Raw genomic sequence first — 27,958 nt, forward strand, 5'->3', positions numbered from 1 at the left:
CTGCAGCTCAGCCTAACACATGGAGAGTCCCCATTGTGATGGGGTTGAAGCCTTCTCTTCTCTTGGTCCTTTTCAAGAGAGGAAAGTTCAGGTCACTCCCAGTGAGTACAAAACCCTGTGTCTCAATGACAACAGGCAGCCCTGTGGTTGTTGAGCAACTTGAAGACGTCAAGATGCTTCAAACCATGTTTATACTTCCAGTGCCTAGCAGAGAGTCACACATAGATAGCATGTAGTATGTACCAGCGAGTTAGTTCAGATGTTAAAGTAGTTCACAGAACCCCGAATGACATCTTTTTGCCGATAAACTGTTAGATTTCATTTTCCAAATGGGAAAAGTACCCCAAATCTGTTAGCCAGAAGCCAAGTTGATGATGATAATCTATATACCCCCCCAATGTTACCACCAGTCCTCAATCTTCTGAGAAAGTGTACTTTCTCTGTCTGGTTGTTTAAGTCTTGCTTTATGGTTGTAAAGTACTTTCCTGGGTCTAGCCAAGTTCCTATTAGAGAGGTGAAGGCAGATACCAGAGTTCCCCAAAACTGGAAAAGAAAGATTCATCTAGAGAAACTGTAGTCCCAGATGCAAAGGCCAACCCAGCCCAGTCTTAGGAGCAGGGGAAGGGGGTGGGATCAGCTTCCACATATACACACAACCTCAGGCTAGACCACTCTAATAACTGCAGTTAACTCCAGTGCCTTTCAGAACTCTGAAAGGGAACCACCCACACTCATACCCTTGGAGCTGTAATTGGGCTCTCTGTTGTATATTACCATTAAGACATCACACAGTGGATCTCATAAGGCAAGCAGTGTTACCAACTCAGTACAATAGAGCCAGGGACCACAAACACACCCACATGCTGTAAGGCCAAGTCTAAAATCTACAAAGAAGAGTTGTGTGCTGGGTAGCCTAGTCTCCATCTCTCAGTCTCTCAACATCATATGAATTTTACCAACAGTCCATGAATTAGCTCACTGGCCCAGGAAAGGGTAAATTTCATGCCCTGTGCACACGCAACCAAGAAAGAGAAAGCAATGTGTCACCAAATGCCAGGACCCAAGGTAAGAGATCATAATCTAACACCAATCACATTTCCAGTGTCTATTTCATTTCTTTCTTCTCTTTTATGTTCCCCTGATGTAGTGAACCTTTTATTCGGCAATTACATCTCTTCAGAAGTTGACGAACAGTATATGATGTGAAGTAGTAGCTGCAGGTTCACTCAGCTGCAGTGAGGAAGGAAGAAAGACAAGGAAGAAGAATTCTGACTTCAAAGACATAGCCTTGTTTTCTAAGTCTGCCCTAGTTTTTTCAGATAGGCACGCTCAAACCTCATCTCCTACACCAAATACTATTACATCTCATGAAAGAAACTAATTAGCGACGATTATTACAAAATTCACAAGTAGTTCCTATTACTTGCTTTGCTTTGCTCTGTTTTCTTCCTCACACAGCAAGGAAACATTTTTAGCTTCTCAACCATCTTTAACTCTAGAACTGTTTATGGAAAATGACATTACAGTATCAAAACAGCCTGTTTTTACATGTGAAATGCATTGTTCTCACTTTTTAAATACTCTGCTTGCATGAGTATGCACACTTAATTTCTATAGAAAAACTAATATAAAAAAATAAATTTTATCCATCTTTTCCCAGATTATTTACAAGTTCAAAGTAAGGCAGGCCTAGTGGTGCCAGGCCCATAAACCCAGCTATTCAGGAAGTCAAGGCAGAAGGGTTGCAAGTTCAAAGCCAGCCTTGGCAACTTAGTAAAAGGATTGGGTATGTTATATCCAACCCAGTCTCATCTGCAGAGAGGGATGCCCTAGTCTCATCTTTCCCCATCTCTTCCTTCTCAGGTCCTGTAGGACGGTGAACATGTCCTCCATGTAGCTGGTGATCACAGGCTCCGGTAAATGTCAGTCTTGAGCTACCCTCTCCTAAGATTCTCAGGCTTCCACGTCCTTGGCCAGAGGCCTCCCAGTCAGTTCTGATGACTGCTGGGCTATATGCCTGACTGTGTGCCCACCACAAAAACTCCCAAAGTACCCAGATTCACTAAATCCATTACTAGGAAGTAATCATTCCCAGCAGTAGCAACAAGACTTTTCACATTATAAAAGCATTTGCTTGGGGGGCTTTTAAAATAAAAGTTTCCCGAGTGGTTTAAATTAGTTTTTCATTTGCCAAAAATTGAATTACAAATAACTTTTCAACAATACATGTATTATGTAAAGTCAAGTACAGCTAAACTAACTAGCCTAGGGGCTCAGAAATTGGTGACCTTGTATATAAAACTTACTTACACTGGCCGAAGAGCCTATGGATCAATTCCCCCAGGGACCTTGTGAAACCAGCTGTTTAGAATATATAATAAAGGGCAAGTTCATTGACCGATAACTCAAACAGAACCAATGAAATTGGAACATGTTCTCACTATGGTACTGTACACATCCAGGTACACAGCCTGGTAGACTCCTGGTAAATGATCAATAAATATTTGATTAAAGAATAAATGGCTAAATGCAAGTTAGCACTTCCTAAAGACGAGCTACACAAGGACAGTGGCATCACCTGTCACACAAGCACGAGTGGTCCTGGAAGATGATCTCTAAGGTTGTCTCTCAGCTCTAAAGCCCTGAGCCTAAGTTCATTCTCCGTACTTATCAACACAATCTTATACTTCACATTCTTAACATGTTTTGAAAGGATGCATTGGAAGCAAATTCTTCATTCAGTCTCACTGTGCTTTGTAAAAACTAGAACAACTTGCCTGGCTTGCTGGGCCATTCTTTCTTAGGATCAGGGCTGGGATATTTTCAGGTAGACCAGTTGCCAAAATGGAAGAAAATGACAGACCTTCTATAAGTACTTATGTCTTGCAGGAGGCAGCTTGCATCCAACTGCTCTTTCTGACACAAAGTATATCCAATAGCATTATGAGACTGTGAATGCTAGACCAATGGCAGGCTGTCCTTTTCCTTAAGAGAAGCCTGCTGGAACAGTAGATCCCTCACTACCTCTATAGAAAGCCTGAGAGGAAACAAAATCCCCTAACTCCTCCTTTGCCCTACAAGGGAAAACAAAACAAGTTAGTGGGAACCCTTATGGACCTGACCCAATGTGGGTGTTGTGCTTTCTCTTAAGGACAAAGGCACGCTTGGCCAGCTTTCAGTGCTAAGCCCACCGCAGTCAGGTCCTGCTGCTGTCAGAATTACAAGCCTGCTGTTCTGTTAATTAGCAAAGCTGAAATGCTCTGCATCGATTAAGGAAGTAAAGATTGCCACCACCATCTTCCCAAGAGCCTCCAGTTCAGGTTTCCTCCCAGCCCTGTGTCTGTTCCTCATTGCCCTGCACCTCAAACAACATGTTCCCATTGCTGCCTGGTTCTCCTCACATTCTCCTCACTGGTTCTCAGATGTAAAGCACTAACGGTCGGTCCTCACTCTGGCGCCCAGCCTGCACTTCTAGTCCTAACGAAGAGCAAGCTGGGCCTTGTGCCATGGGCCTTGCTCATGGTTCTTGGGCCTGGGAAAGCAGTGGTTCCCTTAAGGAAGCAGAGTACTTGGGCTGCACGCCAATCTCCTTCAGAAAGCAGTCCTGAGTGAAACAAACACAAAAACAAACAACTCAGTGAGCATTTGGTGAGTGTTCAAAGGTGTGGGCTGCCAGGAAACCAATGTAAGGCTCTCTGTTTCCTTTTGGTTTTCAGTCACACTTCCACAATTTGCACTTATTTAAGAGTGAGTATGTAAGCGTTCCAACATTGCTTCAAGTGGATCTGAGCCCTATCCCTCCACTAAAATGACAAACTTTCCAATACTCAGGTCCCTGCCTCTTCTCTCTATTCTATATCACTGTATTCTGTGCAGATGACATCATGTCTCTAATAACAACCCATTTTCCTATTGGCATACCTGTCTATCTCTGCTTGGAAGCCCGTGGCTGCCAAAATCCAGTTATTTGTTTTGGTATTACCAAAGTCTAACACATGACTTACCTAGCACATTATACACACATAAGGACTCATTTTGAATGATCCCGAGAAGAGGGAAACATCAAAATCAGACACAAACCAGTGTTGGCTAAATGAGTCCTTAGGGCACCCAGTAGCAAGACAAATTTATATTGTGCAGCATGTAAATTGGTGACTTGGTGTCACTTTGAAAGAATTTCTAATAGCTAGCCCCATAGTCTTGCTCTTCAAAGTAATGGCTATCACCTACCACCTAGAACTTGCTAGAAACTCAGAATCCCAGGTCTCATTCAAGATCTATAGAATCAAACACTGCATTAGAAACTCAGGTGACTCAAATTACACATTGTGAGGAACCCTAGTCTAACTGAGGTTTTTATTATCAGCTCTAAGCCTGCTCTGTCCCACTATGAGAAGATTCTTCCCCTTGTCCAGGGTTTCAGATATTCAGGTCTTAGCTGCAATCCATCATTTATGTTCCATGCTGTAATAAAGGTTATCCAGGAGATGTGTATTAATAATTCATCTTCTAGGCCATTGAGACTGGACCATGTCTTGTTTTGGGAGTGCATAAATATTTCTAAACCATGGCTATCCAGTGCTCAGAATGTGGTGCCTTAACCCATTCTCTCATCCAATAAATGTCTTAATTTCACAACAAAAATAGTTCCTCATTTTCTGAGATCTGCATTCTTCAGTAATCATATTTGCAGACCAAAACACCACCTTTGAGATGATCCCAGAAGACAGGAGAGCCAATTTCAGCCTCTCTATCCCAGCTAATGCTTGACTTACAAAGCCTTGAACACCAAGCAATGCTGGACAGAAAACAGAAGAAGGAAGGTGCTAACACAAGAGAGCTCCATACCCATGAGTACATGGTACTCTCTTCACGAAACTCCCAGTGAAGGGAAGACCCACATTCTGCCCTCTGGTAACTCACAGCCCAGAATACCCATTGCTCACTTTCTCCTAACACTGGGTATCTAGCAGACTGAATAAAAGACAAGATTCTGAGATTCTGATAAAGAACTCCATCAACTTACTCTCTACCTAGCCACATGGTATTCATGCTATCCTGATGGGTGTTATCTATCCAGTATCCACATTGCCTGATCACTGAGGTGCTCGAACAGAAACATGGATGACATCCTGAACATTCATCTCTCCATCACACTTTTCAATTTGGACATTCAATCATGTTGACTCTACATCCTAAATCTCCCTTAAATTCATCATTTCTGAGTGGCTTTCCTGATCTCTCCATCAAGTTGAGCTGTCTCCAGTTGTTCCTTATATTATTGAATGGCATTTACGGGTTTTCCTTTCACATCTGTTAACTTATCCTAACATCTCCAGGGAAAAGCCCTTGTCATACTCATTGTTCCTCCCCAACTGTCACACACAGGAGACTCAGGAGATATCATGCAAAGCTGAACACTCACGTGTTCAGTGATTTCAGTGGTGAGCTGGAGGTGGATGTGCAGGACAGGCTCTCCCAGGAGAGTATATGGACCAGGTTTTGAATAAGGGAAGGGCAGAAGACAGGAAGGGGCCTAGGCCTTGTACTATGGATATGTAGCATTGACCTGCTGAGGAAGAAAACAGAGTGGAGGGTATAGGAAGCAGAGCAGGGAGCGCTGTGGTTTGATTCCCGGAAGTTGCTCCCCAGAGGAATCTGCACATGCCTTGGGAGGCAGAGAGTTGGGCTGGGCTGCATCAAGGAGGAGATCAGGGAGAGAAAGGGGTACCTGGGCTGCTCCTAGGGAAAAGCTGTGGCTCAGAACAGGGCTGTGCCCAGTAAGCTCGGACGTCAACCTCCAGTCACTCCTGATCTGTGGTTGAGGCCAGAAGAGATTCAGACACAAGGCTGCTGATGGTAGAAGTCTCTGCTGACCTTCCCTTGAGTTCAAAGAGAGCCCATTAGTATATTTGTTCTGAGTTACCTGCAGGAGCCAGCCAGGTCAGGTGGTGGTTTGTGTAAGACCCTGTGAAGATGCTTTATAGGACTAAATCATAAATGGAACAGACTTACATGGTTCTTCCTGCATAGTGAATAGATGGTTTAAGAGAAGACATCATAATGGGGCCAGGGTTGACAGAGAACCTGTTAGTGGTAGAGGTAAGATCTCCAGCTTCCTCCTCCTCCTCCCAGTTCTCCTCTTTCCTAAGTTAACATAAGAAAGAAAAGGGAGGCAGTAGAAATGGGGGTAGCAACAAAAAGAGAGCTGAAGAGAACCACACACATGCCTGTGCAGAAATGAAACAAGTGAGTCTTTTTCTCTCCTTACAGATGTGAAAGAGCTATTGAGGAGATGGCCTGTTGGAAAACCCCAGCAAATATAAATATATTTCTTGGAGCTCTCCTTAAAACAGCTACCACCGAGGTAGGAAGTATGTGCTGGGAGCCGCACATCTGGCAGCGAGGGAGAGGGCAGATTCAAGTCAATAAGAGAACAAGGCACAGCATGGTGCCCCACAAGCCTCTCCCCAGCCTGCATGAATGCATATGAGTAAGACCCAGCCATCTTCCTCATCCTCACCACCCACAAATGTCAAGCATTCCTGGAGACACTACCCTGAAGATATGAAAGGAAACCATTCAGCAGAATTCTCCTCTCTGGTCATGAAACTCCTAAGCAAAGGTCATTCAGGGTCCTCTGCTAGAGTGCTTTCCACATCTACAGAAAGGAAAACAAAGGTCTCCTCTTCTGGCAGTTTGTAAATACTCAGTTTTCCTAAACCAAGTGACCAGGACTACACAATGAGAAGCAGTAACCAGGGTCTTGCGAAGACAACCAGGGTATGCAGAATTTATGAAACAGAGACAGAGCTTAGCTTCTCCTAACTTGGGTATATCCTGGAATGTGAGGAGCACTCTGCACACTGAAGTGCTCGCCCCTTGCCTCAGCACCTCTGACTTTCCACTACACCAGGCTAGTCTGGCTCTTCCAGTCTCATGCAGGCCATTCCTCACTGTCCACTGCCTCTTTCACTAGACCCTAGCAAGATCCCTGAGGGTAGGGCCATGTGCTTACCCAGGTAGCTTCAGGGCCTGGAGCATGGTTGGTGCTTAGCTGCGGGGACTGAGTCCTGCAGACCCACAGAGCCTTGGAACCTTCTATACCGAGGTACCAACTACTGTTCCTCTCCCTCCTGTGCACCCTTTCTGCTGATTCCTGCCTCCACCTTCATCTTTCTCCTCCTCCAGTTATTCCGTGTGGACTCTAATTGTAGCCAATTTGAATATAAACTTTTAAAGTCAACATTAGATATAAAGGCCTGGCTAACGGGCTACTTTTGAAAAGCAAAAATGTGTAATACTCACCACTGCTAAATTAGCTCTATTAACGATCACTAATAATTAGCACTTTAAATACGTGGGTAACACCTCCCTAAGCCCAGCTAATGAGCAAACTGTTTCTGTTTATTCTTCACAGGACTTAATATTATCTGGAGTTGAGACCTCAAGTGCAATTCACACAAGCTGGATCTCCCTCCTGCCCCTGAGAATTTGGCATCCTTTAGTGTAACACAAACACCAGAATGCGACCACTTCAGAAGTGCCTCTGTCCACACTCCACTTTCTCCTGTATTCTGATCATCAGGTTATGTAAAATGTTCATGCTACATGCTAGGAATAGAGAGGATTAAATACTTGTTATCTTTTTTGTATCACTGAACAATCTTCTTGCATGGGAGTTCCGTAATAACACTGAACTCGAGACTACTGGTGCTGACCACAAGACACCTATTGAATACTAGCAATATATTTGCTATTATATTTATAGAGACCTTAGAGGCCTGTGCTGTCATAGTTCAGACCGTAAAAGGATTGCTTTGCTCCTTAGGATTCTCACTCTTGGTTACCCCTCCTCCTCCTGCAAAATATCAGTTACTGACACTAAAAGCAAGCCTCAACTATGTCATAACAGAGGGTGCTAGATCAGACATCACCACCTGAAATGGCCCAGTGTCCACACCCTCTCTTCCTGTTCGTGTCCCATGTCCCGAAACATGAACATGATGTACACAGTAGCAAACAAAACAAAAACAAATAGATGGCAATAGCCCAGCAGCCATCTGGGCAGCTCAAGGCAAGAGATCCTCATGGGAATGTCACAGAGCAGTTCCAGTGCTCAGCTCAACCAGGGCTTCTCCTTGCCCCACCTCCACTGTTTCAGGTTACTCCATGCTCTTGTATTATATCCCATGAGTGGAAGAAGTGTCACAGATACCAGCATAGACTGGACACAAGAGTCAGGGTCACAGTAATAAGTAGGTTTAAAGGCAGAGCAGAAGCAGGTGAGAAGGAACAGACCCAAGCTTTCAGCAGTTAAAGGAACCTCTGCAAACCAAAGCACCCTCCCTTTCCCAGGCAGACATGCCGCTGTCCTCGGTTCTGAAGTCGTGTATGATTGCCACTCAACATGGCTGCTGTCCAGGCTGTCCCAGAATATGTGAGCCAAACAAGAAAGCAGCAGAGAAGAGAGATGGTACAGCATGTCCTGAGGATGAACAAGTGTGGCGGAATGCTGTAAAAACATAGGCAAATGAGGATTGCTGATTAGTTCAGATAATCAAAAGCCTTGAAAGGTATTACTTTCAAAGAATTGCAGAGATTAGGAAAGGCTTTTGCAACCCTTGCATGCATGTGTGTGCACGCATACACACTCAATCACACACATGTGCACACACTCAGTTTCCAAAACAATGAAGTGATACAAACACTGTACATCACTTAACACACGTCTGGATTTATAAGTCAATAAGTTAACCATGTCTGAAGAGGATGGGTTGGCCCTGAAAAAATTCCTGAGGTTTTAAGCAAATTTTAAATCTCCAATGAAGATTTTTGTCTTAGGCACCTAAAGATGCCTGATTGAATTTCATTTTTTTAAAAAAATGTATATATGCCAAACAAGGTTACCATTATTGTGGGAATAATACAAGGTTCCTAGTGGCAAGAAAATTTTGGTTTGGAGGGGGAGTCAGACATGTAATTTTGATATCATATAAGACACACATTACAGAAGTATTGGGGGAAATATTCAGAAATTCACAAAAAGATAACCAGCCAAAACTGCAGCCCATAAAGGGACTCAGTGATGAAATTGCAGCAGGTGAAGCAGAAGCAAAGAATTGTGGGAATGTCAGCAGCAGAGCAAAGGCAAAGGATTGTGGGAGTGCCAGCAAGTGGAGCACAGGCAAAGGATTGTGGGTGCGCCAGCAAAGTTCCTTGACAGGGTAGGACAACAAGAAGACGCTGAAGTCAGAGCAAGTTTTCTTATGGCCTGAACCTCCTCCAGAGTAACAAAGATTGGAACTAAGCACAAGCTGGTGAGTGGTCAAGATAAGGAGAGAGGCCAAAAAGTGACACAATGTTAATGAATGGAGTAACTCACAAAACTAGAGCAAAAGTGGGCTCATCACCTTCCCACTACACATCTGTAAGTGATACTGCTCATAGGGTCCTATCCACATGGCTTCTCTGGAATTCTCTGGCCACATTTCTATGTGCTGGCCTTGCTTCTTTCTTATCTCCAGTCCTCCTCTGTCCCTATGAATCTGTGTTCCACACAGACATGCAGCCCAGCTGACATTTCTGAGAAGCATGCTTACTGACAATATACTCTAAAAGCAGAATTACTGTCTAGAGCATTACCTGTAGGCAACTTCAGAGCCCCACAGGAGACCAGAACTGCCTACAGGGAAAAAGAATGAGAAACCGCAGGGAGCCATGGCCTCTAAGTCTTTCTCTTGGTTAGCTTTGAACTGTCAGGCAGTTGTAAAGAGGGGACCATAGAGGAAAATGACAGCAGTTAAGTTGTTCTTCAGATAGAACACATACTTCAGACCCTAACATCTGCCTGCTACCAGGAACATCAGCTCGAAAGTTGCTCAGATAAACTGCTGAATGATATCTGAAACGATCTCAATACTGTCCCCAGTAATCTAAGCAGAGCATCTACATCTGGTCTGCTTTGTTCTTTTCCAGCTTCCTGAGAAAAAAGGAAGTCCTTATCAGAACCAAGAGGTCATGAGATTTCTATGCTCACTGATGAATGCATACACATGTCCTGCACACAGACTACATGCTAAGACCAGATTAGCGTAATGTTGTCAAGTTAGGATGTTTCACACAGCTTTCTACTACTGCAAGACCAGGAGTGAACTATATTTTATTTATTTATTTATTTATTATTTTTGTGAACTATATTTTTAACCACAGAGGGTTGGTTACATAATCAAAGATCTATCCACCCAAAGCAGCTGCTAACTATAACACTAAGAATAACTACTTTGAATAAACCACAGTATATTGTTAAATGGGAAAAACAGACTATAGAATAAGCAGTATAAGCTGATTGATTCCATTTGCATAAATATGGATTTATGTCTATATAAAAACCACATACAGATAACATACACAGTGATTATTTCTGAAATGTGCTATTATTGCTAATTTTATTAACGTTTTAAATGTTTTTCTATATTTAATTTTTATTTATTGTCAGAATTATAAAAAAGCAAATTTCTTCATTTGTGCATTAATCTTTCATATACAGAATCTTTAAACTTTCATATAATTTAAAGGTTTAATAATTAAGTTGTGAATATAATAACATCTGTGAATGACATTTTAAAGACAAACATTAAAGCTGAGGACAACTGTTATACATCTGTTCTCTTTGATACAATTTTGTGGCAAATAAAAATGTGCTGTTTATCACAGATAAAGTTGTTCTACAGCTAATGGAGACAAAGTTTAAGTAAGTAATAAAAATTTCATTTTTCATTAAATTTCAAAGATTTGCCATGGATGCAAATAGAGTTTGCACCAAGAGCGTGAAATGTTAAGGATTCAATAAAATCAACATGTTTCTGTTTGTGAGCCATTTATCATAGTGAATACCTGCTAAGTGAATCTCTAAGTGCAGGCTATATATGAATGTGGGAGTTTCAACTAGACACTCAGCTAGAAGAACAAATACATGCAAATACTTAAACATGTTTTAGAAAAATATAAATAATGGTTGAACTTGTCCTGCTAGATATTAAAAAGTATTTTATAAACCACAGTTATTAAAAGGTGAAACAGACAAAAGTAATGTCGACCATTTAACACGAACTTGCCTATATAAATGTTTAAGATTATGAACAAAATTAAGCAAGAAAATGAGATGCTGGAGAATGGAGCTGTAAGAAGCAGGAGAAGAGAGCTGGGAATTTCACTCACCGTTTGAACAGCGTAGAAAGAATGTAAGTATGCATTTCAGAAAAGGAGAAAACAGATAAGGAATGGTTGAAAAGAAAGTCAATCTAATTAATACTCAAGGAAATACAGTGTGAGCAATGAAAACAGTTTTACATCGTAAACATAAGATTTGGAGAAGGTAAGAATCCTCAGCCACCCTGGGCACAGTTACCTCCCTGATTAGAGAATCAAACTTGCCATACCTTTCCAGAAGTTAGTTTTGTATTGTGATTCAAAGTGGTGACACTGGGTATAACAAATACCTAGTGAATCCTCTTTTGGTGTCTCCCAAGGATTCGTGGAAGGAGAACGTTTAGATAACACACACTAGATACCAATGGAAAAGCAATACACAGTTTAAGTCCTTTTTTAATCTCACAGAAGTTACACACCCAGTCTGTAAACTAAATGTTAGGATGCAGACGATACAAGCACTGCATGTGCAGGCTTGAACTGGGTAAGAATGCTCAAGTCAACTACTTCTTAACTTCTGAGTTGGGGCTTTGATGGGATACAGATCGCTATAACTGGATGACGTCTGGGCTGTGGGGGAAGGGCATAGCTGACTATCTTCCTTACACTTGTCTATAGTTTTAAACTTTTCACCTTGAAAGTATATCAAAGTGAGTACTTTGTAAAAATACACAGAGACTATATGAATAGTCAAGTTGTACACAATAGTGTGTCTCTGTAATCTCAAAAGTCAGGAGGCTGAATCAGGATGATTGCAAATTTGAGGACAGATTAGAAAAAAAACCTGTCTCAGAAAAGGAGAAGGTAGGCAGAAAGTGAGAGAGAGCCGGAGGGAGAGAAGTAGGGAGGGAGGGAGGCAAGGAAGGAACAGGCTGAAAATTCAAATTTCCCCTCCTCTTTTCTACATGTTCCCAAAGGCACAAAACATAAATGCAAAACTAAACAAACGAGATCAGAACAAATTAAAACCTTCTGCACAACAAAGAAAAGGATGTTCTAAAGAATGAAGGAAGGTATTTCCAAATGGCACATCTCACAGAAGGTTACAATCTGGCTGGATCTCAAAACACCAGCAGATAAACTGATTTCAAAATGGGAGATACGTTTAAATAACATTCCTCAAAAGATATACAAACGGCCAATGGGCATATTAAAAGTGACCAGCATTGCCAAACATGAGGGAAATGCAAATCAAAATCATAACTAAGTGCCACCTTGCTCCAGTGTGAATGACTACACTCAGAAGAACTAACACATATGAACAAAAGTTTATACATGTTACAATCTGGGTCAATGGATTATAAAATTTAAACAATGAAGACTAAAGATAACAAGTATTATCAGATAAAGAAAAAAAGGAAATGCTTTTCCATTGCTGGTGGGAATATAAATCAGTCTAACCATTATGAGAAACAGTGTGAAAGTTCCTAGAACTTTTTAACACAAACTACCCTATGATCCTGGTTATAAACTCAAAGGAAAGGAAATCAGTAATGTCAAAGAGATACCTGCATTCTCAGGTCCATGGCAGCATTGTTCAACAATAACAAAGAAATGGAAGCAAACTGTGCCCATCAACTGATGAAAGGATAAGTAAGACTAAGAACAGATTCACAATGGAATATTATTTGGCCATAAAAATAATGGAACCCAGCAATTTGAGACAACACAAACTATACCGAGATCGTCTACCAGGTGAAATAAAGCAGGTACAGAAAGACAAGAACCATACAGACACATGTGTTGGTTTCCTGGAAGCCAAGTGGAATGACAATTAAACAAAGATGGGAGAGAGAACGTGAAGGGAAGAAAGGATGAGAGGTGCTAAGATACAGCTAGGTGGGGACAAACAAGCCGGTGTGCTTTGTTCAACAGCAGCAGCAGATTACAGAGAATGGTGAACTGCTCACTTCGAGAAGCTAGAAAAAAGGCCCTGAGAGCTCTTGTCATTCAGAAATGGTAAGTGTTTAAAGAGAACATGTTTAGCTGATTTTAAACATCATGCAGTGAGGACATATGTTGGAACATCACATTCATGTGTGAAGCTTTATGTATGAGTTACATTTCATTTTGAAATGTAATATAATCCTCATGTTTGATCTCTTTGCCCTCTTAATCTTTGTCTGTTCTTCAATTTACTGGCATGTTCTATAAGCTGGTCTTCGTGATCTATTTCCAGAAGTGGGGCTCCAGGAATCTATCAGCCCCTTTCCTAAAACAACTAGAATCCAGGGGACTTTTGGTAGTCCATGCTCACCAGTGAGCTGAAGTACCACAAAGCAGAGAAGACAGGCTACCTCTTTCCAACCTGTGCTGCTGCCATGCCTCCAAATCTGTCTCATGGCAGGCTCCAGGGAAATGGACTTGGAAGAGGATACAGACAGCTGCCCCCCAACTGCATCTAGTGAAGAGCAATCTGTGTCCCCACCCAACATCACAGCATGTTCTAGCTTGGATGTTGCTAGAGTACTCGCCCACTACATGGTAAGGGCTTTGCTTCTCTGGGTGACCACCTTCTCCTGGCACTTCCAGCCTGTGCCCCTCATGGGGCACATGGAGTGACAGGAAGGAGACCGCAAGGAAGGATTAGGGTTCAACTCCTACCAACTCAGCAACTCTGGGTTAGCTGCTCTCTGAACTGATCTTCTCCAGGTAGAGACTTCAAAGCTGCCTAAATAAGGACCAAACCAACTCAAGGTAAAATATTTGCAAACTGCAGCTCCCTTACAAAAGTAGCACATTAGCTTCATTACGTCTTATATTGTGGTATTTCTGTGAAAGCAATTACTGCTCTTATGCTTTTCTGACCTTAAATCATATCTTTAAGGGCTTATCTAAAGACTGTCCACTGCATCTCAGAAATGAGGAGGCCAGCCTCAGTAGCATGATTAATGAAACCTGAATCAACCTACACCCACCTGCATCACCGCATTATCTCAGGTACATGGGACTACTGACTAAAACCCTCGTCTCTTAGCAGGTCTTAGTCTATAGGGTACATGTGGAGTTAGATGCCAAGTATCTGTGCAACTGAGTTCCTATTCTCATTTGAAGAAGACAGAAAACATAGTTTTCAAAGTAGGAGAAAATCTGGGTCAAAATACTCAAAGGTACTTACTTTCCCCAGAAGTCCCATGTCTGGGATTATCTCAGCACATTAAATGGGCCAAATCTGGGAAGACCCTCTTGACTGTTCATCTAGTCCAGCCCTTTCTCCTTCTATTCTGGCAACCGAATGCATCCTTCAACCTCTACACCACACTCAAGAGTGTACCACTCCCATCTGGGAGGCATCCCTACCCTGCACCAAATGTCTTGCCAGGGCTCCTGGAGGAACATTTCTCTTCTTAACGCCTCCTCCCACTCTCCGCATGCGGAAATAGCTGTACACCCAAGCCCATGCCAGTGAGCTAAGAGCAGACATCAGACATCCTCCTCCTCACAGCACCAAACTATGACAAAACACACCATTCCAGAGATCCTTGTTTCCATCAAGGATCGAAACAGCAGACTCTAGGTATCAGACACACAAAGTCCTCCAGAAGCTTCTAGTCTTTCATTTACAGAAAGAGAACCTGAGACTGATGTTGGGAGGGAGCTCAAAGTCACATGTTGAGTTTCACACTGCAATTACAGCTCAGCCTTCTCCACGTCATGCACTTGATTCACAGAGTGCCCCACCGCTGCTGTGTGCACAGTGGAGTATAAGGACAGAGTGATAGTTTCCTAGAGCACTGCTAGCTAGTTCTCACACCTGACATGTGTGTGGCTTTTACAACTCCAGTTATATGAAGTCTAATGTTCTACTCCTTTGTTACGTTAGTCACATTAAAAGTGACCACTAGCTGCTGTATTGGAGACCACAGAAGATGACATAGCATCGTGGTTCTCTTAACAGTATTGCTATAGATGGACAGACTCATCACAAAAGGCAGAGTTCCCTGAGGTCAGGCAGGGTCCAGCACAATAAATGAATGGGAACCAGCATAGGATGAATCAACCAGAGCTCAGCCATTGACGACTCAGAGCCATGAAGCAGAGATTGAGCATGTGAGGAAGCACAAGACGGTGTCCTTTAAGCACAAGGACCTAGGGAAGAAGCAAGAGTCCTCTGTCTCATCCCCTTGTTTATTTTAAAAAAAAAAAGGATTATTTTTAACTTTTGAAGGCTGATCAAATTTTCTGATTGGAACCAGAGTGCCGGCTGCTGACAGACAAGCCTGGGACTTCAGTAGTTTTGGCAGATGGCTAAAAGCCTAAGTGGGAAGGGAACTACTTAGGTTCCCTCTTGGGAAAACAAATCTTCACAAAGCAAGGAAACTTTTAATTTTTCAGGGAAAACATAAAACCTTGTGCCAACCTTTGTGTCCCAAACATTGTCTTTCTATCCAGTTAGTTAACTGAGTTAACCAGTTAGTTATCCAGTTAGTAAACTGAGTGGGTATAGCTGTAGCCATCATACTAAAGACAAGACACCCTGCCCAGTAGCTTCAGATGCCCACAGCCCAATGCAGAGAACAAGGAACAACACCCAAGGGACTAAAGACCCTTCAGCCAAGGAAAGAGCACTTGGCAAGCAAGATTGCACTTGCTCTGCTCTATCTATGGTGTCTTAAATTACCAATAAAAATACGTTTTAGAAATTTCTAGATATAAAGACTTCAATCAACATAGCTTTTCAAATATATATATATAATCAATCACTATATATAGTGATTATATATATCAAATATATATAATCAATCACTAGTACCAATGGAGAAATTTTTGTTATTTACAGAAGCCAGAAAAAGACCAAACCATATGGATATTCCCACATCCTGGAAGTTCTGATGATGCATGAGACAAAGCAAAGGTTCGATCTATGTCTTTCTGGCTCAGTAACGAGTGGCTGACACCATCAATATGGAGAGCTAATGGTGCACAGGGAACTTTTTCTTTGAGATGATACCTTACTTCTGTAGATTAGGCTAATCTGGACTTCTATGTATTCCAGGCTAGCCTCAAACTCACAGTGATCCTTTCGTCTCAGCCTCCAGTACTAGAATCACACACTGTGATTTTCTCTTTTTGGCTCTGTATTTGTTCACAGTTTATAGTATAAAGTATTTCATACTGTGATTTCAATATTAATACTTTTTCTTTCAGCTATAAAGTTTTCTTTTGCTCATAAATGTCATATCATTATTTATCACCTGGAAGATTCATCAATGTCAAAATCAAAATCCTTAAAAACATCACCATGTTCCTCAGTTTGACCATCTGCAAAATGTATGTGCTGGTAACCTCCTCAAGCCACTGTGACTATTAACTTCTGCCTAATAGGTGGCAGGTGTTAGCAGGGCGCGGAGATGGAATGAATGAGCAGATCGATGACGTGTCTGGACTGTGTGATTGATCTGTCACTTGGCTCAGCTGTGTAAACCTGGGAGCAGTCAGATTGCAGAAACCATTCAAATTGAAGACACAGTCATCCACATGCCGTCAGCTTTTGAAACGGCAGACAAAGAGCCAGGAGGAAATATGCTGCCTCCAGAGAGTATCGTGCCTTGCAAATCCATCTACTGCACAGGTGAGAGCATTATAGCTCCGCTCTGAAACTCTATGATTCAGTGTGAAAATAGAAGACTGGTCCATGATCTAGTCTTTTCAGCCTTGGGACACTGGCATGGGAAATGTGTTCCTCAAAACCCATAAACAGGCTTAGAAATACTCATTATCCAACTGGGTACCAGCTTCATCAGTACATCAGAGACATAACTGAGGGACTGATGGACTGGGTGAGAGCTCTGGGTGAGAAATAAAAATGCCAGGCTCCCATTGGGTCTTTTCCACATTCCTCTTTTCCCTGGCCTCTATTTCAACAACAGTAAAAATGAAGCCACACAGCCAGACAACATGATGGCTGAGACTGTCTCTTACCAGCTGTTTCTTTCCCTAATTTTGCTTTGCTCTAGAAGAGATAAATCCTGTAAGAAGTTAGTAGAGGTGGCATCCCAGTGGAGGAATGAGACCCTCGGGGTGAGATCACACTGGGGAAATGCCACATTTAATGGGCTGTAAAAGGCACCATTAGCTTTTGTATCATTAAGAAAGAAAAAAATCTACTGCTTATTAAACTACTCCGAACCATAAACTATAAGACACATGATTCCAGAGGTGGCAGGAGAGGAAGAACATTCTAAAAATCAATAAAATAGAGAAGCCAGCATTTACCAGGAACTTGCTAGATTCTTAGTCACTGAGCTAAGTGTCTTACTCATGCTCTTTCATTTAAACCTAAAAGAACCCTGTGCAGTTAAATGGAAGCTCATGAAAGACCAGCATGCTACAGCAGAGAGGAGGAGACATGGGAAGTGTAGAAAACATGCTTACGGTTACCTGACTATTAGGAAGAAGAGCAAGAAATGCACTTATCCCCATTCCACTCCAAATTCTACCTTCTTAAGCCTTTGTCTTTGGAAAAAGTCTGGGATGTCTGAAGAGTCTCAGGACAGGACTCAAGCACAATCATGATATGCCAGAGGAACAAACAAGGATGAAGTACTTGGAACCAAAAATACTTCATAGAGATGTCATGAGCACATTGTTTATGGATAAGAGAACTAAAGACCAGAAGGCCTGTGGGGCTTGCCCAAGGTTACTGCTGCTGCTTAGTGCAAAACCTAAGATTCCTCAATTTTGTCTAATAATAAGGTTAAATCTGCAAGTCTAAAACTTTCTGAGTGTTTCTTTCTGTCTTCCTGAGTTCTAGACAGTCTCCTGTCTTTATGGGGTTTCAGTGGCATCCGTTAACAATTACCTTTAGGCCCAAGGTATTGAACATTCTTAAAGTGGTGTAGACAGAAGAACTGGCCTGGCTCGAATGTTCCCAACTCTAAGCCCATCATCAGACACACCTTGTGGACACATACAACAGGAGGCCTGCAGGGCCAGCTTCACAGAGACAGTGTGTGGCACAGAGACAGTCCCTATGGCACACAGAGTAGATGACTGGTGGCACCCAGCATGGCTCTGAAGTCTGATACCATTTAGGGCATTTCCCCTTTTCTCCTCTTCCTTGGTTTTTGCATTCTCCAATCTGAAGTTGCATTCTGGAGCCTGAGCACACAAACCCCTGCATTCTTGATTTCTCCAGCTTCTTTTACAACAGAGTCCTCCTCAAGCAGGGAACCAAAGCCCCATAACCACTGCAAAAGCTCCTCTCCTTGCAACAGTCCAGCCCCACCCCCACCCCCTGTATAAGGTTTATAAAATCGAGCTCTGTGAAGACATCCCTTTCATTTTATAATCCATCCCACCTGTCTTAAAGTGAAGGCCACCCCATTCCCAAGGTACAAAAGCCCTCCAGAATCACAGTATCTCAAGCTCAAAGTCAAGACCATTTATGTTCAACCTTCCAGATGAAGTTGTTAAGGTTTGAGTAAAGGGCAAACCTCTTCCTACCATTTTAGGAAATGTTGTGTGTCTAATTATTATGAGTTAGAAGACAATGCATGATAATTATGCTGCAGACCTCTAGGAGAAAGGGTTAGCCCTCTGACTGGGAAGTGGAAAGTTCTGAGGACACTGAATGGCCAGGATGTGGGCTGACTTGAAAGCTCTATTATCCATGTTATAGGCACCTAACTGGGGAGAAGCACGTGCCCAGCCTCATAGTTCACTGTCTGTGGAAAGCTCAGCTGGGGCAGCAGCAGGCTTTGCAAATCAAGCATCACAAAAACTCAATTTTTAGCTTCTAGCTTCCCAGCCCCTCCTGGCTGTGGCTCTGTTCTGGCTTCTTTTGTTGGACTTAGAGATGCCTTCTAGGCATTTACTGAAGGTTCTTAGCTAGGCACATGCTCCCTGGTGCTTACATGCATGTGTTTCAGTCCTTCCCATTCTCTTAGGGATACATATGATTTCCCCCATTTAATGGATGAAAATCTAGGATTAGAGAGATCAAATAGTTTACCCCAGGTCACTGAGCTAGGAAAGGATGGAGCAAAGTTCTAAAGCAGGTCCATTCCACTCTAAAGTATATTCATGAAGCCTTTTACATATGGATCTGCATCATCCAGTACCCAAATCACTCTGGTCAGGACATATCTACAGATATCTCTCCAGGACTGGAACCTAGCTGTGCTTGCTACAGTTTAAAACATAATATTTGATGTGCCTGGAATGAGCCCCAGATCCAGGATCTTTGTGGAGTCACAGAGTAACAAGATTGAGTGTTTCTACTGAGTCCTGCAGTTAGCACTTCAGAGTATGCATCGGGCCCCGAAACCCAGCCAGTTGACTAACCCTTACCATGCCCCTCTCCTGGCAACAGAAAGAAAGGTATCTTAGACCTGTGGCCCTAGTTACTTCAACAGGAATGAAGTGATGGCCCAGTAGTGTGCAGATTATCTGATTCTGATGGTCTTTCACCCCTGTGAACTCTGATGGCACCCGAGTAGAAGACTGCACAATGACCACTTTGGACAGAAGTGCTGGACAGAAGGAAGCTTGCCTTTGTAAAGGACATTGAATCCTCAGAATCTCAGTGCTGACTGTTCACCCCTTTCTCAGCCCAGTTCCCCACCTGACATTCTGCCAAACCCATTGAAAGTCAGATCTTGTTCTGAGGTAGAAAGTTGGTTTTCATCATATAGGAAAGTGACTAAAACAACCCACAAAAAAATTGTCTGAACCATTTCAGACAACTGGCTGCATTAAAATTTTTATAAAAAGGTCCATGTAAACACCTACCCCGTGTTGACTACATGAAAATTATAAGCACAAGAGTGAATATTGTTACTGACTTCAAGTGTTGATTTCAAACAGCCAGTGCACCAATTGAAACTCTCCAATCCTGGAAAATTGTGGAACAAGATATATTCAGAGACCATAACCCAGCCTAGATGAGCTCTCAGCCTAAGTGTGAGAATGAGGTTGTACTTCTCAGCATGCCACATTACCCAGAATGCCCTAGAGCTAAGTACAAACAACTCTTTCTGGTGACCTTGGATGAATTATATCCATGGTAGCAGCCAATTCTACTAGTGCCTGGCCAGTTGCTTATCAAGCCTACTTCCCTCTCTGAAGCAGGTAACTCTGTTGTACTTCCCAGCTTGAAAAAAAAAAAACAAAAAAACAAAAAACAAAAACCTTTGGTTGTAAAAATCTTTGGTTGTGGCTGGGCAGTGGTGGTGCACGCCTTTGATCCCAGCACTTGGGAGACAGAGGCAGGCGGATTTCTGAGTTGGAGGCCAGCCTGGTCTACAGAGTGAATTCCAGGACAGCCAGGGCTACATAGAGAAACCCTGTCTTGAAAACAACAACAAACAAACAAACAAACAAAAACTTTGGTTGTAAAAATCTTTGGTTGTAAGAGCCAGGGGACTGATTTAGTTGATACAATGTGAACATTGTGTGTATATTGTATCTAGGACCATCCTGTGACGCCATCCCTCACCATAGTTGATACAATGTGAACATTGTGTGTATATTGTATCTAGGACCATCCTGTGACGCCATCCCTCACCATAGTTTCCATATTTAGCCTGTCCTCTAGCACAAGAGGTAAAGGTTCCAGAGAACTCAGAAGACACGGAAGCATAGCAAACCCACTGAGCAGTAACAGTTTGGGGCCTTTCCTGCGACTAGTAGGGATCTGAGATGGGCCACAGAGTAACTCATAAGCTCCCAATCACTGCTAACCTACAGTTTTCTAGCTTCCAGGCTGTTCAGTAAGCAGAGAGAACTGCCTTTATTGGCATAATTCTTGGTAGACTATCTAATGGTGGAGTCTATGAACTGCTTTTTAGCTCTGTTTCAAAATTGTACATCGTATGTTACTCTATTTTATAAATATAATCTCATTAAAAGTAACAAGGGTGTGTCAGTAAACTGGGTGCAAAAACTTCAGAACTCAGAGAGAGTCCAAATGAGCACAGGAGAGGAAAAGCCTGGAAAGGACTTGGTAACAAAGGATGGTAGTTACTTTACACTCTCCTAAGAGTTTAGCCAGGACCACACCCCCCTCCTGACAGACACTTGGGAAAGCCCTAGATACATTCTAGGGAATGATCAAAACATTAAGTACTATGATGGTTCTGTTTCCCAAACATAAGTCCTCGCCTTGGCCTCTCCTAGACTGGCTGCAGCTACATCATCAACTATCATGGAGTGTTTCTATCCAGATGGCCCCCAAAGAAAAATTCATCTGCTAGCCTCTCCTAAGCACCTCCACTGAACCGAGAAGGGGAATGATCAACTGTTTCACTCTTCTCGTATGCTGGAAACAGAAAGGAAAGGGTCTCATTAAATCCTCCCACATGGATATTATTTCCTGAGATAGCTCCATCACACAGACATGGAGACTGAGGCTCACAATACATACTTTACCCAACATCACACAGCTCAGGTAAGTAGGAAGAGCACTGATGCTCTTCATCTGTGTGAAGCTCCATACCTGACTGGAATCCTCCCTGAAGGAAGCAGCTACTACACTGGTGATGCTCAGAGCCTGCTCATGCTTGCCGCAGAGAGACAATTTTATTTTCAGAGGTTTTCCCCAGCTGCTTGATAAACAAGTTGGTATCTTGAAAGTTGCTATGACACAACTATTTACACAGTAGAGACCAGCAACTGCTACAAACACAACCATCAGGGTTTTTTTTTTTTTTCTTCCTCCTTGGAAACATCACTGCTGAGGCTTTCTATCTGGTCCCACTCTGTGGTGGTGGAGGCTCTCTATCTGGCTGAAATTTCAAGAATAGTAAAAGGCTAATGCTTCTTGGCTGGAGACTTCATCAGTACAAAATAAAGGTCAATGGTAGGCAGACAAGAAGGACGAGGTAGAAGCATGCCCCCCTTCACACAATACATACTTCTGACAGCTCCCTCGGGAGCTCGCCAATAGCTGATGAGAGGCAGCTAGGAGGACCACTCTGGGTTTAGACAGAAGGCAGCTCAGCTGGGAAGTTGGGGTGAAGACTACAGTGGAAAGACTTGTTTGTAAAGTGAGGATGGGGAAGGTATTATAAACCACTTAAGGTAAGTTAAAACCTAGGGATTCTAAAATGATATTAACTCATTTTGTGTTTGTATATGTGTTTGCACACGCATGCCAAAACATGCTTATGGAGGTCAGGAGACAACTCTTCTGCCATCTGGGTTCTCAGGATCCAACTTGGGTCTCCAGGCTTGGCAAGTAAGCACCCTTACCCACTGAACCATCCCACCAGCCCCATTTGTTTCTATAATGAGCAAGCGTTCTACCTTCAGTCAACACTTTAATATAGAGGCATAGATAATCCAAAACAGAAAATAACAGTCACATGACGTGTTTCAAAGCCAACTATGAATATTTGAATTTTTTTTCTTTGATCGGTGGTAAGAGATTTACCTTCTTGAATCAAAGTGCCTCTTAATAATTAGATGGGCATGAGCTGAGCTGATAGGCAGCCAGCTGGTACAGGAGCTTATGGGGTACTTGGGGGGCAGTCAGCCTGAATTTACTCTTTCTTTTTAAGTAAATAATCCACCTATGCAGAATAATCCTGTGTGAAAATAAAGACTTTATTGTTTCAGTGCGTAGCCCAGAGCTGTTCCCAAAGCTGAATGACTGATCAATAGGTTCAGTGGAAATGACTTAAACATAGAGACTCAGATGTCTGCATTTAGATTTACATTTCTAAGTCTAGGGAAGTGCATGTTTGCCAGAACTGAACCAAAATACTCACAAAAACATACGAGCAAACAAAACTATCATGATAATTAAGACAATTAAAGATACTAAGAAATCTAAGTAAATTTGACCCATGTATAGTTAGGAAAAGGAAAAACTTAGGACAGAGGACATGCAGAGGATTCCAGGCTGAAAGCAGCTGTAATAGACCTAGCAGGACTCCGAGGAAGGCAGGCAGGCTAATTGCCAAACACTGGCTCTTTTTGCAAGGCAAGTCCTCTCTGTTATCAGAATCCTCATCTGTCACACAGAAGGACTCACTGCTGCACTGCTGGGCTCCCCGGATACACCCACCACCTCATTGCCCAGTTACTATTACTGCCCTGCTACTAGTATCTTCTCCTTCTCATTCTTCTGTGGGAGCCCCTAAGCCAACGCCTATGAAGAAACACTAGCTGCCACCTGGCTCCCTCAAGTCCCCTTCTCCAGCAGCAGCAGCAGCAGCTGTAGCAACTATGCTGCCATCAAGTACAGTGGCTCCTTGAGGGAGAGGCACCAGCAGTCAAAAAGTAAGACACTGGTTTCAGCTTGTCTCAGCCCCAAACTGACTACAAGAACAAACTTCCAGTTTCCCTGGGTCTTAATTTCCAGCCCTGCCAATGAACATAAACGAATCAGAACTATCTTGGCCCAAAGCTCTGCTAAAGAGCTCAGGAGAAAGGGTTAATGAGAAATCTGCCATTCAATTCAGTATAACAAGCCAGCCTGTCACTGTCCCTGGGCACTTTCCCGCCCTGGTCAGGAAGAATGTTGGCACCTCCAAACTGACTGCTGCATGGAGCTTCAGCTAATTGGAAGCTGGATGACAGATGACACCAGGTTTCTGGGAAAGGAAATGATCTCTCCAGCCCCAGCCTGCTGCAGCCAGAAGGAAGGAGGAAAGGGACTTCCCCAGAGGGGCCCAATCAAAGCTCCAAGGGGCAGGGAATAAAACATTAATGCAACTCAAGCCACCACCAGAACGTGTCAGGGAGTAAAGGAACCAAGCAAAGCTGAGACTGAAGAGGTCTGCTGGTCCTGCCTGCCAGCTGGCACAACACCCTGGAAATGAAATGCAGCCAGCCAGCCAGCAGCAGCAGGACAGCATCGGAGGACCATGGTGGAACCAGGAGTCACAGAAACTCTGGAAGCTTCTCAGAATTAAGGCAGCAACTCTATGTTCTTTACCAGAAGGCAAGAGATGTGAGCAGTGAAGAACATGTAATAAAGCCAAAACTACCAGGGACTTGGTCATATCTGTCAATGAACTAACCAGAGACAGGACAACATGGGAGGGGGAGGAGGCATTAGCAAAACCACATTGTCCAAGCTCTGGCTAAAAGATTCCAGAGAGATCCACTATTTTTCACAATTCTTAACCTAGAGGGAAGATTCCAGATCTCCACAATGAGGATTTTTCCCTAATTTAAAATTTCAAAATCATTTCATGTCACTGAAAACATGCCAAACACACTTCCCACACATCTAGCACCAAAGCCGCTGTGTTTTCTCCTGAATTCAAAGGAAGGAAGGAGATGGGGTTGGGTGTGAGTGATGAGATGTGACAGGAAACACTTCTTGCTCCATCCCTGCACCTGGCCTGCCTGGCCCCATCACTGGGCCCCAGCTGGCTGCAGCTTGCCCACTGCAAGAACCTGGTTTCCAGCTGGTCCACATCACAGCTACACAGCCAAGACTCACTGCTATATATGAGTCCTTAAGTCTCAGCAAAGACAAAGACCCTCCATCCCCAGAGCAGAAGTTCGCTGATAGCAAATCCCCAAATACGTTTATGGATGTACTTTATTTCAAATAAATTTGCACATCCTCAGACATTCTCTAGAAGCCCACCATCCCAAATCCTGTTGCTTTCTCATGTACAGTCTTCCATCAGAATGGGGGCTCCCAGGATGGGTGGTGCCTCAGAGTACAGGGCCCACACCCACCCACCTGCTCAAATCCCAGCAGAGCCTCAGCTCAGCAAGACCTTATAATGGTTTGTGATGAGAACACCACTTGAAATTCCTGTTTTTTGATTTTTCTCCAAAAGAATTTTTTTTCAGAAATGGAAAAGCTCTAAAAACTGGCAGTGTCTATTTTAAAAAAGAAAACATATCCACGGCTCCAGTTCTCCGAGGGAAGTGCCAGGACTCTGAAGTGACCAGGCGCTCAGCCAGATGGAGTCAAGGAGAGCCATTGTTCTCTCTGGGAAAGAATAGCCAGCACCAAGCACTGCCTCTGCCACCCTCTGAGTCCAAATTCTGCTGACACTTCCCAGACCTCCAAAGTCTGTATTAGAAAGGGTTACATTTGGCTGAGAGACACAGAGAGCAACAGTGCAGTGGGCTAACTTATTTGTCATAAGCACGGAGCTAACACTCCCTGCATCAGGGGTGGCTATTTTCTTAACTTACTATCCTCGGCCTTTATCTCTTGGCAACAAGATGGCTGCAACACCTCCTGGGATCTTATTCCCATTCCAGAAGAAAAAGTAGTGAACAGTAAACAACTCTTTCTTTTTCTTTGGGTGACTTTGTCTTTGTTTAGGAAGAGAAGACCTTCCCTTTAATTCATAGATATCTATATATCTATCCTGTGGATCGCATAGTCTTCCTGAGTACATGTACAATGGTGGTCTAGCTTATCCCAATGAAGCTTATCCCTTCATTCTTTACTCTGTATTGTAAGGGGAGAAATAAACATAAGAACACAGCTGGTGTGCCAATACACAGATGCATCAATTAGAAGGACCAAGGACCTTTATGTCCTAAGAGAGGTATGTTCCGTGGCTCTTGATCTTCTTCTCTGAAAAAAGCACATCCTAGACTCCTATAAACCCCTCAGGCTCCCACATGTGTTCCCATCCACTTAATGTTCAGATACACTTACATGCATCTGTTCATGAATTCTGCACCCCGGTTCTGTAAAGCAAGTGATGTGGACTAATACATACCTCTACCCCCAAACCCTGATTCCATGTAAAGGTATCTAAAGGCAATATCTTTGCAAGGTGGATTGAGTCATGGCAGTGAAGGTCACATGAATGGACCAGCACCTGTCCTGCCATGTGAGATCATGAGAAGGTTCTCTGCAGGAAGAACAAGTCCTTAACAGACACAGAATCTTGAACTTTCCTGGGCTCCCAAACAGAGACATAAATGCTTATTTATACCACCAGTCTGTATTTACTGTAGCTATACTCTCTCTGTAGGGCTAAGCTAGACCATCATTGTACATAGACAAAGTGTCAGAGAGGCAGAATGACCTGCCAGATGTCTACAGGAAGTGGTCAGACATGGTTCAGACCCAGTCGGCCCACTGCTCTTTCCACTGCACCTCTCCTCAGCCTTTGCTTATTGTCTACCTGCTGCTGCTGCTGCTGCTGCTGCTGCTGCTGCTGCTGCACCTCCTACACTTATGGTGTTCCTTTCCCTTGTCTGCAGAAGGAAAAGACTGGTCATGGGGAAATAGAATGCCATGCAAGATGGAAAAAAATCAAGAGCCTCCAAATCTCACCAGCATCCGTATACCTTGCTAGGATGTTCTTCTACAGAGGAGGAACTAAAACAGCCAACCCAAGAATAAACACTGCCTTCCTGGAACCATCTTATCCTTTTGCCTCACTCCACTCATATCTAGAGCTCCTCCTAGAACTACAGCTATCTGCAAGGCATGCTGCAGCACAGATTCATATGGTTCAGGATAGCCAGACACTCCTACAGTAGAGCATGCAGGGAACTCCACGGTAGTGGCTCAGCTCTGATTCCACACACGAGTTTGCAAGGGATGTCTCACTCAATATTGTTTTTCCAACATCTGACATGTTGCCTGGCACAGTGTAAAGTTCTCAATAAAAAAAAAAACTCTCAAGCAGGTAGATATGAAACACTAATCCTTCCTGTTCCCCGAACATTTCTTATATTTAACTTCCTTTTCTTTTCCAGAGGTGCTTGGAGACTGATCCCAGGGTCTGCTAAGCAAGCAGGCCATCACTGAACTACCTCCCCAGAAGTGGCCACATATCTCTCCCCACCCACTCTTCAGAGTAGGTCGAACCATTTAGAGCAGATCCAGAAAGGTCTTAGAACAAAGATGTTTAAGGATTCAGAGTTCCAGGCATGGAATGTAGTCTTTCTTTATTTCTAGAAGGTATGGGGAAGGCAAGGAGACTGGATCATAAGGGTGAAGTTCTCATCACTATGCTTAATTCCTTTATGAAAGAGAAGCCAGAGATCTTGCCTGTCCATTCTGCCTTGCAAGACCACACAGAAGAAAGACACTGTTTGTGAAAACTGGCCTTCATTAGACACAGCATCTGCAAGTACCTTGAATTTATTCTTCCCAACAAATAAGAATCCTAGCAGGCAGGATTTGTATTGCAAATAAAGCAGAGAAATGGAAAGTCAGCTAAGGCTCACCCTGGGAGAACCAAGAATGAACAGCGGAATGTACTGTGGTGTTGTACCCTGAGGTCCCCACTCGGAGGATCAGTGCAACAGTCACCCATGATCTATACCCTCAGCTTCATAGTCTCCCATCATTCTATTCTATTAGGACTGTAAGAGCTTTAGTAAGCCTCTTAGGTATGCTCCGTGCCTTTTCTTGACCCCTGGTGCACAATCATGACTTTCTCTTAGCACTAACATAATCACGTGGATTATGGCATCAGAAAGGCCCCATGACCTTCTCCAGGGCTCTGATACCAATCCTTCAGTCCTGCTCATATAGTTCACAGCTGCTGCTGATACAGGAAAAGGATGCAGTAGTCATGGGTACCTTAGAACAGTGGTTTCTAACTTCCACAGGCACTAGCCTATTTGGAAATCTGATGGAAGCCAAAGACTTTTGTCCTAGTAAATTAAACGTATACCCAGAGCCACCATATTCCCATGCAATTATAGTTGGATAGAACCTCCCAAAAACCCCTCAGGGAGCTATATACACTCATGCAAGAACTACTGGTCCAGGGGAGGTCATGCATTTGTATTTCAGAGATGTGCTCTCCCTGAAAGAAGGCTCCAGTAGCTCAGCCAGGGAACTCCCAGCTTGCCC

General features: G+C 43.2%; 1 protein-coding gene across 25 annotated transcripts in view; it reads right to left on the bottom strand.

Moving 5' to 3' along the window:
* Kalrn (kalirin RhoGEF kinase) overlaps positions 1 to 27,958 on the bottom strand; it is a 592,635-nt gene that overhangs the window by 417,237 nt on the left and 147,440 nt on the right. The window lies entirely within an intron of this gene.

The sequence above is a fragment of the Arvicanthis niloticus genome, chromosome 12 (genome assembly GCF_011762505.2).
Source record: "Arvicanthis niloticus isolate mArvNil1 chromosome 12, mArvNil1.pat.X, whole genome shotgun sequence".
Taxonomy (NCBI): domain Eukaryota; kingdom Metazoa; phylum Chordata; class Mammalia; order Rodentia; family Muridae; genus Arvicanthis; species Arvicanthis niloticus.